The sequence below is a fragment of the Peromyscus maniculatus genome, chromosome 9, assembly GCF_049852395.1.
Source record: "Peromyscus maniculatus bairdii isolate BWxNUB_F1_BW_parent chromosome 9, HU_Pman_BW_mat_3.1, whole genome shotgun sequence".
Classification (NCBI taxonomy): Eukaryota; Metazoa; Chordata; class Mammalia; order Rodentia; family Cricetidae; genus Peromyscus; species Peromyscus maniculatus.
The window spans coordinates 34,136,185-34,149,384 of NC_134860.1; the positions used below are offsets into that span (position 1 = coordinate 34,136,185).

General features: G+C 54.7%; 1 protein-coding gene across 4 annotated transcripts in view; it reads right to left on the minus strand.

The window, feature by feature from the left end:
• Zmiz1 (zinc finger MIZ-type containing 1) overlaps positions 1 to 13,200 on the minus strand; it is a 204,935-nt gene that overhangs the window by 153,625 nt on the left and 38,110 nt on the right. For all 4 annotated transcript variants that reach the window (XM_006991625.4, XM_006991626.4, XM_006991624.4 and 1 more), the window contains exon 2: positions 5,790 to 5,909. The gene's annotated coding sequence lies outside the window, so the exon portion shown is untranslated. The remainder of the gene's footprint in view (positions 1 to 5,789; positions 5,910 to 13,200) is intronic.

Below are 13,200 nucleotides of genomic sequence, written 5' to 3' on the forward strand. Positions count from 1 at the left end.
GTAGCTGTTGTAGCATTCCAGAAAGGACTATGGGCTTCCTGGACGGGATCCTGGGCCATCCCTAGGCTGACGGGAACGGAGCCGTGCAGACTGCTAGTGCAGGAGGTTTATGCAATCCCAGGACATGCAGTCCAAGGGGCCTGTGGCTGGAGCTATTGCCAGGAAAGAGGTGAGAACAGGACCACTGTGAGTCAGTGCCGTTTGGCACACAGTGTCGGAGTGATCAGGGAGCAGACCACAGGGCCCCAGCATGGCTACCGACTGGAGACTGGTGGCAGCCAGGGAGATCTCCCCACCTACCATACCTTCACCAGAGCCTGGGTCACCTGCCACAGTCTTGGGAGGACTACCCTCTCCCTGCTTCCAGCCTCTCCCAGGAGGCAGGTGGTTATAGGAAAGATGGGGATGCCCAAATCAGGCCCTTCTCCCAAACGTGCTCTGAGAACTAGATCCTCAGTCCACAGGTAGAATTACCCAGGGCCATCCCCTGCCCTCCCGGGATGGTCTAGCCTAGGAAACTCTAGGAGCCTTAAGCTGGTCTCCGTCAGCTATGGAGAAGCCCTGAGTCCAGCTCCAGTTTCCCCAGCCAGTTGCCCACCAAGGATCCAGATAGTTTTGTCCCTCCCTCAGCAAAAACCCAAGCACAGCTTGTGCTGGCCAAAGGCAGATGTTCCTACCAAAGCCTGGAGGTGGCTTCAAAGCCTGGAGGTGGCTCCTAGGTACCCGAAGCCCAGAGAAGATCTGAGGGAAACCAAGGCACAGAAGTGGAACGTTAGGGAGTTAGAAGAAAAATACAAATTCCATTCTTCTGGCATCTAGACTTCCACAGGCATCTACCCACCCCTTTCCTTTATCAGCCCCTTGGCCCTCTACACAGTCACTGGGGTGGTCTCTCTGCCCAGCTTTTCCTGTGGCTTGGATACTGGCAGTCCATTTCAGGTTCATTCTTCAGGACTAGCTCCAGACCCTTACCCCAGGTAACAGGAATGCCATAGCGTAGCCTCCCAGACTGCAGGGTGGCTGGGTACTCAGCATCCCACTGCAAAAGGAGATGATGACTATGGGTAGGCCCCGATCTCCGGTCTACTTTCTGTTCTCATCCATAGCATGACACCATGTAAATGTCTTGACACCAAGTAAACGGGTCAGGACAGAGAAGATTTCACTACTGGGAGGGCCATGACAGAAGGCAGTGATCAGTTTTCACAGAGCTGGGCCCCTCTGCCCCCTGTAGGCGAGTCTCCACAAACATCTGAGCTTCCCTGGGCTCTCTGCAGTCACAGCTCCTCGGCTGCCTTTGCTTTTTGTTAAACACAGTGCTCTGGTCACTATTGCTGGTCCCCACTGTCAGCCTCCCCGCCGTCCCTATCGTCAGAGTAGTTTAGGAGGGCAGTGTGCTTGGCAGTAGGGCTAGAGCGCCATGCTGTTACTGTGGATCTCCAGCACCGGGCCTCGGGTCTCCCGAGCCATGGGGATCTTGGCCAGGTGGCTCCCGCGGCACATTCCTTCTCTGGGAGAGAGTGTGACATTTTGATGCCTCGAGACAGCAGCCAGCCCAGGGTCTTCTCCTTTGCTGTGAGGTATGTGGGGGCTTTGGATACAGAGACAAAAGGCACAGGCAGAGCTGTCCTTCATTACAAGTGGGGCCTGGGTATGTGTCTCATGGACAAGAGCTGAACAAGCTGAACATGGCAAGAGCTGGGTGAGCAAACCTCAGCGGAAGGAAGAGTTGCCCATATTACATTCACAGAGCTCTTTATGGGCCCTCCCATTCCTACATAAATAGGTAGGTGGTAGAGTTGGGGAGCAACCCTGCCTTGCCCATCTTGGGAAGGATACCTGAGTCTTAGCCTCTTGTGTCTGACATAATGAAGCTGTGTGTCCCCAGGTGGGTTTCTGGGTTTCTGTAATCCTTTGTCCCTCAAGAACGTCCACCCTAAGCTCCTGGGCTGAGTTTGGGCCACTGAGGGGTGAGGGACCAACAGATGTGCAGAGTGTGGCAGAAGAGGGTAGCACTTGGCCCCCCTTTAGACTACCCTCCTCCTGCCTTTGGGTAGGCGGGCTTTTCCCTCCCAGAATAGGTACTGAGGGCTTTAAGACCTTGTGGGGCCCAGCTACAGGAAGAAGCCTGTTTCCCCTAGCCTGGGAACCAAGGCTCAGGGGCTCTACCTCTAGCGTGGCAGCTGAGGCTGGACCCCAAGTCCCCAGAGAGCTGCCCTTGCTCCCATTAGAGAAGAAAGAAGCCAGGCCAAACTGGGTACGGGTCTCTGGGGCCCGCGGGAGCTGCTGAAGCACCCAATTCCAGCTGCGGCTGGATGTATCTTCCTGGCTGGCCGGGAGGCTGCCAGGTCCCACAGAACCCTGCACTGCTTCCTCCTCCTCCAGGCAGACTTCTTGGCTACCTCCTGGGCCTTCGCCCTCACTGAGTGGACACTTGTGTGCCTGTGCACCGCAGTCCTGTGACTGCTGCCTTGGACTCATGCTCACCCAACGGCTCAACCACCATTCGCATTCAGCCCGAGGGTGCCAGCGTCTGGGAGAGCCAGCCTGACAGCAGGGAGAACATATGGTTCCAGAGGAAACTGGGCTTGATCCCAGCTCCATCAAGGGCTGTGTGACTCTGGGTAGGTTTCCTAGTCTCTCTGTGTGGTGAGTTTCCTCATCTGCACCATAGGACAAGTTCAGCTTTTACTGGGTTGTTGATGTTTAAAAACTTCACCTTCTGGTTGTACAGGCTAAGGAACAGCCACAGAGAAGGGCAGGGACTTACCCGAGGTCACACAGCAGGTCTAGTGGAAAGGCAGCCCCACCCTACTAACCCATGAGGGCAGGAATAAGCAGCAGGCTGTAGACTATTTCCAGCTCCAGGCTGGAGTAGCGGGAGGAGGGTGGGGCAGGGCAGGCTGCAGAGGCTGCTAGTGGAGGGGGTGGCCTGGAGGCCACAAATTCCGGGCAGGGGCTGGGGCATGCATTCTCAGCTGGACTGAAGACTGACAGGCATGTCACAGGCGGCCCTGGAAGTCCAGTTCTGCATGACCTCAGGCTGGGCCCAGCCTGCTGGCCTTGGCACCCAAGGTCTTTTCAGGCAGCCCACATTGTGCTTAACCCTAGTGCACAGACTACAGGTGACTGCCAGTTTGGAGGCAAGATGCCATTGCCTGGAGCCTGGGGGCTGGTGGGGCACAAATGTGACTCTTGTCACGTGGCTGCCCACAGAGCATGCATGGGATCACCTCCTCAGGAACCCAGATCTCCCCCACCCCTTCCCGGTGTCTTCTCAGTGATTCCACAGGCAAGCCTCTCTCTAGGAACTGTCTCTGAGTATCCACACAGCTGGAGTCAACCATGTCACGCACCCCTGCTACCCATCACCCGTCCGCAGGCCTGGCTGGAAGCATAGTGACCATATGACACCTCCCAGAGAAGACTCTCTCCCTCACCTGCAGATGATGACAGGGGGCTCAAAGAGACTTTGTCACAAGAATGAGGCAATTAAAAAAAAAAAAAATGGAGCAATAGAGCCACGAACACCCCAAAGCCTAGGCCCTGAGTCCACACTCTCAACCATGTCATGTTCAATGTATTCACCCAGTATGCCTTCTCTACATCCCAGCCACAGAAGGGGTAGCTGGTCACAACCTGACAGGACACCCTCTCCCTCTGCATCTGGCCTTTCCATCTGCGATGGCCGGGAGCAACTCAAGTCTTCTCGCCTCTGCCCAGCGAGTGGCTTGCCCAAGCTCTGTGTGGGCTGAGCCACACTCCTCCCAGCAATAAGCAGGGCTGAAGGCTTCTGCTGGGCCAGAGCTCCAGGACCCACCAGCTCATCTCCAGGAGCCGAAAACCTAGAACCTCTCCTTTACCAGGGGTTGAAGTTAAATTTTACCCAGAGTGGGGAAAAAGTCTGTCTCTAGGGCAGAGCTTAGGTATATGGCCCTTTACAATCATCAGCCATCTCAGGGCCTAGATGGGCCTCCTCACCATAGCCCAGGGGGGTTTGGAGTGGCCTTAGGTCTCACAGCCAGTTTTTTTTGTTGTTGTTGTTTTGTTTTTTGCATCCAGCCAATAAGAATAATGCCTTCTTACCAGATCTAATGAGCACGCTGCCCACTGCAGAGAACCACAAGAGGCAGCCCCTGGTAGTGGTAGTACCGGGGCGCTGAAGGTTCCGGGCATCCAACCCACAGGAACAAGTGCATGAGGAACAGGCAAGCAGAGAGCAGGCCAGACAGGAAGCTCTGCAAACAGCTGGCCTTGGTGGCAGCAGCTCCACTGCTGGGTCTTCCTTTCTCTCTGTCCCTTGTCACACACGCTGCCAGGCTGCAGGTTTAGCGGGGAGGGGACTGGTAGGGCAGGCTGGAACAGCGTGCCCAAGAGAGTTCCCACACAATCCTAATGCAGCCTGTCCCCGGCTGCTGGAGACCAGCTAGACCCTGGCATCACAGAGCCTCCCCGCTGTGTGAGGGGACAGCACTGTGGATGTAGCGGATGAAGCGCCGACGCCAAGGGGCCGTGTACATGGTCAGCAGGCCCGTAGATGGCTTGTAAGTGGAGGAGGCTATGGATTCGCTTGATTGCTCCCACTTTATTCCACTTGTATGCAGAAGTACTTCTCGACGAGTTCACTCTACTTCTACACCTGGCTTTAGGGGCTGGCCTTTGTCACCCTGGTCCTCAAGCTTCAAGGGACCTCACTGTGCTTGCCATCATTCAAGTCCTTAATACTTTGTGAACAACTGGCCTTGATTTTTATTTTTCACTCGGCCCCGCAAATGATACAGCCGACCCTGATTCTAACGGTCTCTCTTGGGCACTCAGATACAGGCCTGAATGGCTGTGAGTTAACTTTTGCTTCCGCAGGAGCTGTGCTGCCCTCTGCTTGGTCTTCCTTGCCCCTCTATATCAGCATAGTAACCTTCTCACCTTCCCCAGGCCCGCTCAACCACTTCCCAGGCAGGGCTTATGCCTAGGCTTTCTACCCTGATGTAGATGCTATTCCCACATCAGGGAGGCTTCCCAGCAGAAAGGAGGGCTTTGGGTGCAGCGTGGTTGATCAATACCCATTCTGGCCCTGTCATTTCCGGCCTGTGTATCCCACCCTCTCTAGGCCTCAGTTACCCCGTCCAGTGTGAAATGGTCAATTCCTAGAGTATCTGAGGAAGCTAGATCACAGCAACCAGCAGCCACTGTCCCTTCGTAGAAGGCCTCCCCTTCTGTCGTGAGTTGGCTCTTCTGAGGACACTCAGTCCCACCCTCAAGAAGCTGCCATAGAACGGGGAGGACCAGGACAGGGCTCAAGGGTGCACAGATATGAACGTAAACCCAGGTTTGGTCAGGTGTCTGGCCTCTGGCAAGGTACTTGCTGCACAATGGAGATGGTGACAGCCCCTCCCTCAAGGGCAGTTATGGAGGGCAAATGCTTGGCATGGTACCTGTGCACAGTCAAGTGTCCACGGGAGCAGAGGACACTACTCTCTTACTATGACGACTGTCGTTATCTCCAGAAACTAGATTAGAAGGCAAAATCCCTTAGCAGGAGGGTGAGAGCCACCAAGCCCCACACAGGGCACTGACAATAGACTAAAACTATGCATCCAATGCCCAGGCTAGGCTCAAGCCTTCGCTTCTCTGGTTTGGAAGCCCAGAAACAAAGGGGAAACGGAGGAACGAGCCATCTCCCCATGCAGCTCCTCAAGCTACTGACACCGCCTGTTTCAGGTGGCCACACACACTCACCCGTCCCTCCGTGGCAGATTCCCGGTACCAATACAGCTGGCGCATCCACTCACCTGCTAAGGCTTCCGTCCGTCGATCACAGCTCAAGGCTGTTGCAGTGTTGGGGAAGGGAGGCTGCGGCGAAGGAGGCGCTGAGTGGGCTCTATGCTGTCCGAGCACAGTGGCCACAAGTTCTGCAAGAAAGAGCAGAGGAGACAATGAGCTCCGGGTTCCGGCCAGCAGGCAACCCCGAGTCTCCTAGCGGTCCCTTAAATCTAGCATGCCTGGGTCCCTCAAACCACCTCCCGGAAAACACAGCCACATATCCAAGGGGAGCTCCAGAGAACTGGGGGCTATAGTTCTTCATAGGACAGGCACGGGCTCTTGAAATTCATACTTGCGACCCAACAATCAGCCTCACTCAGTGGGCTCTATAGCCCGTATACAGACAGCAGCAGTTACCCCCCCGCCACACACACACTCACATACCACCACTCTACCCCACCAACAGGCCTCCTGTCCTCCAGCCGGGTCTCCTCTTCTTTGTCATTCAAAGCCCCAAGCCAGAGGGGCCTTGGAGCCCATGTTCAGGTCCCCTGGGAGGCCCTCTTTGACCACACCCCCTCTGTTCTCTGCAGATTTGTGGCATATTGACCAACTCTCTCCCAGATTTCCAAAGCCTCATCAGAAAGAAGGTCTAATGTATCCTTCCTCTGACATTGTCATCAAGGGACACAGGGACCGTTTGGTGTTGGATGGAAAAGAGACAGAGGGAGAGAGCGACGAGGCCAGCCATCCTGGTTCAGTGAGGGGTTCACTGGACAGGCTCAACCTGTGGGCCAGCTGCCATGTGCCTTCAGTCAGGAGGCCTTCGGAGCAACCCAAAGGCTTCCCACTGTCTGGGGTTCCAGAACATGGTAGTGGCAGTGGCAGATGTGTGTGTGTGTGTGTGTGTGTGTGTGTGTGTGTGTGTGTGTGTGTGTGTGTGAGAGAGAGAGAGAGAGAGAGAGAGAGAGAGAGAGAGAGAGAGAGAGAGAGAGAGAGAGAGAGAGAGATTCTCTGTTGTTCTACAAATGAGGACACTGAGGCCCTTCTAGGGGCCCACTTTTCCCAGGATTCCTTAGTGAGAGGGGCAAGGTCAGAAGTGTATCATGTCTCCTAGCTTTACCCATTGCTGGCAGACTCAGGTATGAAGGCTGCTTTGACAGACTCCTCTCAGCTGTGTCTCGAGGCAACTGACTGTTGGGGATGAGCCCTAGAAGACGAGAAGTCCCTAGGGCTGGAAAGGGTGCCACAGGGAAGAAGCCTTCCTCAGGCCAAACTGCCCAGCCTGCTAGCCCTTCTTCCTCCAGCCTGGAGACCTGAGGCTCGGGGAGGGCAGCGCAGGGAGCCTCCTGAAGCATCTCCACCACTGTCCAGAGCAGAGATACCCATCAAGCCTTTCTAAAGTCCCTTCTGGACCCTGAACACTGCTGGTGGAGCACGCACTAGTATCGCCATTTTGGAGTAGGGTGTGGAGTAGACCTAGCCAGTCCATTTCTACAGCAACGCACACATTGGTTCCTCAGTGTGGTTCCTCAGTGTCAGGCACAACCACTCCCGAGTGAACACTTTTCACATAAACACCCAGCCACAGAAGGGACAAGTCGGTGCATCCCATGTACTCCCTCGGAGTATCGAGAGGATGGGACCCCCTAACTACATCCAGCAACAACACATAAATCCCACCAACAGAGCACAGATGGGAAAGCCAGACATGGGCAAGAACACACCTGGAGATCACACAGACCAAGGTCAAGAAGAGGCAAGGGGACTCGGGGCTGCAGCATCGCCATGGCATGCCCTTCATAAGGGCAGTCTGCTCTTCGCCCGTGGTCCTGTGTGAGCCTTCAAACTGGCTTTGAGGGACGGGATTCAGGGAAAGCGGCATTTGCTGGGGTGGAGAGACCTGGCTCCGGGGGGGTTCCTTCTGTCTTTCTGACCTTGACTCTCAGAAAGCCTTAGGACCGCAGAAGAAACATTCTGCCTTCACTGGACGCTGGAGAAGTGGAGCACAGCCAGTATTCCAGTCCACAGCCAGGTGGAGAAAAGGCCTCTACCTCAGCTGACTGGAGGGGCCACATGTGCCCAAGGGACTCCCCAGACAAGAGTGAGGGGGGCTCTTGCAGACCACGCCTTTTAAGGTGCACATAACACATAACCGAGAGCAAGTTTCAGAAGCCAGAATCCTTTGCTTCTGAAGAGGGGAGTAGAGTCTAAGAGGAATACCCGGCCTTCTAGGGAGTCCGGAATGTTGTGCTTCTTGGTGGCGCAGTGGTTACACAAGCATGTTCACTGAGACAATTTATACAGCTACATGAGTAGGGTAGGACACTTTTCTAAGGAGCTCTAACACTTCAATAGCAGCTGAAACCAAACACATCTTGAAGCCTTGGCCTGAGTGACAGGTCCAGCCCCTCCCTGAACGGCCCTGCTACCTCACCTCTGCATCTGGGATGCCTTACCCCTTCCCACCATGCCAGGCAGTACCTCCTCCAGGAAGTCTTCCTTGACCTCCCTCCCATCTTTTTCTGGGCCCACATGCACACAGTTCTGGGAGGGAGGGGACAGAGCCTCTCTCAGGCAGGATTGAGTCTTTTTCTTCTGATTCTGAAGGCTCTTCCAGCAGAGGCCAGTCATCGCCCAGGGAAGAGACCCTGGGGTCCTACGGTGATGAGTCTCCTGGTGACACAGATCATAGGCTCGCATCGAACAAGGCAACATTCCTTCACCTTCATCTTCATCTCCAGAAAAGACCAAAGGTGAGGCTGAACGTGGGCATGCCAAGAAGGTTCTACAGTGGGAAGGCCTTCGGGGTTCTCTGTTGTAGATGACCCCATAAACGTGTACCATTCCCCCATAATTACCTACTAAAATAAGACCACAAGAGCCTCGAAGAGCAAAGGAAGAGGCCTGGGGGCCAGACAAGGACATTGACTCCTCTGTAACTCTGTGGTGCTTCGGACCCAGCCTGCACAGCAGCCTCCCGACTCTGCCGTGGGTAACCAGCACAGGGTCTCAGCTAGGGCCCTGCGTACCAACAACCCTCTGTGGGCTTCATCCACTCCAGCTCTCTTCTAAACGTGTGTGTAGCCCACCAACAGAGCTACACCACAGCCCACCACCCACGTGAAAGATAGGCTAATTTAACCGTCTCAGATGGGCCCTTTCCCCCTCTTCAGGGAAAGGCCCGAGCCCTGAGAGGGCGAGGTGATGGTGGGTCTCAGGTCTTTTCCTGTCCTCACTGTGCCAGCACCAATTCCTGCTAACAGCAGTCTGATGCAGCCACCTCATTCCACACAGGCCGCAGCCAGCCTCAGACATCCTGTGCTAAGAAAGGAAGCCCCTACTGAGCAGAGAAGTGTGCCCAGGCTGGGTGAGGGAGGGCCACCAGGTGCCTGGGGCGGAGGTCCATCCTATCGAGAGAAGACAGCTATACAAGAGCAGCTGGAAAAGGAGCTGTACATGGTGGGAGGGACCCATGAAGTCACAGGTACATCAGAAGCAAGCTGGACTTCGATTTCTCAGACTCCCCTGAGGACCACAGTGCTCGGATGATTGCTGTGCCCACAGTGTCTTCTTGCCCTCTCCCTGGAGAGAATGTGGGTCTGGAAGACAGCCCAGAAATGTAAATAGTTAATCAGATCTCCCAGGTGATCCTCGGCATCTGGAAAGATGAGGGACACTAGCAGGTGACCTTCCAGGTCCTTCTGGGTCTAGAGATTATCAGCTTTGAATATCCCTCTCCATCTCTCCAAACCCATCTGGAAGATACCAGCCCTCCTGGGCAGTGGCCTGAACATATCATTAAGAGCGATTTAGAAGCTTCAGGAGTCGGTGGGGGGGGGGGGATTCATCCCACAGTGGTGGTACCAACCCAGCTCCTTCCTAGCTCCTGAGCCCCCAGAGCCGCCACAATCTTTATCATGGGGCAGGGTTGGGGAGCAACAGCTGCCCACCGAGGCTCCAGAAAAACAATTATCTTGCTCTTAGCAGAAAGGCACTCGCCCTTTTAACCAACGCCCCCCCCCATACACACACACACACACACACACACACACACAGGCCAAGATGCTGTGGTAGCCCTCATTACCACCCCCTCCAGACACCAGATTTCTGACTCGCTCCACCTCCATCCTTTGAGCACACGTCCAACACTTAAATCATTTAGCCCGCTAAACCGGAGACGGCAAAATGGGTGCTATTTCTTAAAAACATACAGAGAGCGTATTAAATTATTGATAGCCATTAAACAGGAGGAAAATATTAAACAGCTCTCAGCCCTTATCAATCATTCATGCAGTTTCCACTGGGGTGTTTTCTGGAGTGATCACTCGGGCAGCCCGGGGAGCTGGCTTCTGCCAGCCAGGAAGGCAGTGGCTGGAGAGAGGCCAGCAGGAGGCTGGCCCCAGCCCCAGCAGTCACCTTGGGTAGAGGGGTAGGTGGGGGTAGGGAAGCTGAGGCTTTGCGCTTGCAAATGTGAAACCCTCTGTTCTGCCTGACATTATTAACAAAGGGAGACTCCATCACCGCCTTCAGGAGCCTCTTAATTAAATCCAGCCTGCTTTTTATTGGGCACCTACTATATATCAGGGCGGCAGGATGCACAAATAAACAAGCCCCAAAGCCCTCAGGGGCTAACTAACGGTGGTGGGAGACACCCCATGGCAAGACTGTGTGCTACACAATGATGGACACAGAACTAGGGCTCCATGGGGAGGTGATGCAGAGAAGAGGGGTCAGCTGTGGCTGGATGAGAATGCTAAGGAAGGATTCACTGAAGTAATTCCTGGGAAAATCCTTAGATGGGTGCAGAAAATTATCCCAGGGAAGACAGGAATGGCACTCAGGGGGTAGCCCAGGTAAAGGCTGAACGTTGTGTGTGTGTGTGTGGGGGGGGGGGGGGTCTGCTTGAGTGGCGGCTTCTGGCTTGGTGGGATGGGAGTTTGGGCAGAAGGCTAGCACCCTCAGTCTACACAGGCAGGAGCTTGAGGTTCACCCCAGCTGCCCGGCCAGTATCCCCACCACACTGGTACGGCAGATCCATTTCCTGGCTCTGATTCAGGACACCTAAGCCAGTGTGACGCAGGCCCCGAGGCTGTAGGTCCAAGTGTTCAGCCACAGACGGGCCTGGCGATGTTACCCTTGGGAGACAGGATCCCCATTGCTGCCTAACGTGCCAAGGACCCAGACACCAGGGCTGTGGGAGCCAAGAGACACCTGATACTGCCCCCACCTCACAGCCCAGGGACCAGCTACAGCCAGAGGCCATGTGAGGATCCCAGGCCCAGCTGGGCTGCTCCGCCTGACCCTGCCCAGCCCCTCCAGCCATGCCCAGCACACATTGGTCTTTCTGAATGTTTTTTTTCAGGGTGTCAGTTGCAGCAGGGGCCCTGCCAAGTGTGGATCACACCCTCGTCAGAGCAAGCTGCTGTCTCGGGGAGATGTTTTACGGAGAGTAGATGTTTACCATCACACCAAGGACTGTCAAGGCATCGCCAGAAGAATTTCAGTCTGCAAAGTCAAAGGGTCCCTTTCTCAGCTGCTTAGGAGAAGCGGCCTGGGATTCAGGGAACATCCTTCAGGCTGGAGGGGCCTATGGAGTAGGAGTGTGGGTACATCAAGCTAATGCAGAGGTGGGACCCTGAATCTAGCCTTTGCTCTGCTATCAACTGTCCCCTCCCGGGCTCTACCTGTACACACAGTGACAGAGACACATTCAGGATGGGAAAAGCCACATGGCTCCCATGAGACATGGGTGAGCCTCCAGGGTAGCTGGCGGTAGCCTGCCGGGGACATGGAATTCTGGGAGTTGACCCCAACCAACACTGCTTTGTTCGTCACCAGGCTCAGAGTGACATTGTCCCTCCCCCACCTGTGCTCCTGCCAGCGTCTCAGGGCTCCTGTGTGTTCTTGTCAGCACTCAGCTGGGTTGGTATGTATGACCGCTTCTCTCTAATACAGGCTTCACACAGGTGCAGGGCCCTGGGCGGAGCTTGGGAGCAGGCTATCGAGAAAGTTCTGCTGGCCAGCAAAAATCAAGACCCAAATGGGCAAATGACTCCATAACCAAAACAAACACATCCAGCTCCAGCTCTAACTTCATATTACTTCGTAGCACTTGTGACTGTCAAACCCTCCAGTCTTCCAGTTCTTCACTCGTTGGTGTGTTCACAGAAGTCTCTGTAACCTACTCACACTACAATGATTGGACCACCCTGGGCTGTCATGCCCCAGGGCCTTTGCATGTGACAGTTCTTTCTCTACCTGTCAAATTCTGCTCTCTCTACTTATAGTTGTTGCACACTATATGCATTATCCTAGACTGAATTCTGGTCACATCTGTGCTGAGCTAAATGGGGGGACATCATGAATACAAACAGGGTTCTTTTCACCAGCACTTGGCACACAGGGTCAGAGTGAATCCCTAACTTTATTACACTCAAATCCACCCACGCCACCCCAGTTCCCAGTCTACCACCCAGCACCAGTTCTTCCTAATGGATAACCTGCATAGGTCTGATGACAATTTTAAAAGCCATTGCCCAGAGAGAGGGTGAGATGCTCTCAGCCAAATATAATGAGACTGTATTCTTGGAGTTCCCAAGCCAAAGGAAGGGGCAGGCTTGGGAATTTCCAGGCAAATGCCAACAGAAATTGGCCACAAATGAATCATTAACTTTCAAGTGGAGAGCTCAAATGCTTGTGCCAAGGTCTTCGACTCTGGCCTATGTGGGCCACTTGGCTTCGCTTGGCTCAGGCCTGAAGGCACCCCCACCCCGCCTCCACTGGCCATCTGCTTTACCCCGTGGCCTCTGTTCACCAAGAGACAAGACCATTTGAGCCAGAGCAGCCCTGATGTCTGATGGGAGAGGATTCGCCTGTCCCCAAGAGCCACTCCAAACCTCTGTCCTCACGCCCACACCCGCTGTCACACTGCTCTCTCTCTCAAGCTAGCCAAATCTTTTCTGTCCTTCGAGGTCTGGATGCATTCTAGTCTGCCTTCTACCTAAGCCCCATGACCCCCCAAGTCCCTGCAACCCTGCCTATGTCTCTGTGAGGTCTATCTGAACTGGCCTGGGCGCCCGGGACTCATTTCTACTAGAGACTCTGACTATTCCTCTGCACCCCAGCAGCTGCCAGGGACCCACCAGACACAGGGCTCTGTTTGAACCCCACAGCTCTAAATCCAGGGCTGGCGGTTTTCTTGGTTGGCACAAGGCTTGCAGCTCCACCAGGTTCAGATGGAAAGTGATCTGTAGCCCCCTCGTCCTCAGGCTTCTTTTCAGGGCCTTGTGGACCAAAGGTAGCAGATCAAGGTGACCTCTGGACTAGCGTAGGGGAGCTGGGCGGTGCCAAATGCAAGTTCCCTTGTAGCTAGCAAAGACCAGAAACAACAGCCTCGTTCTCAGTGTGCCACCCTACAAAGGCCTGGATGCCACATAG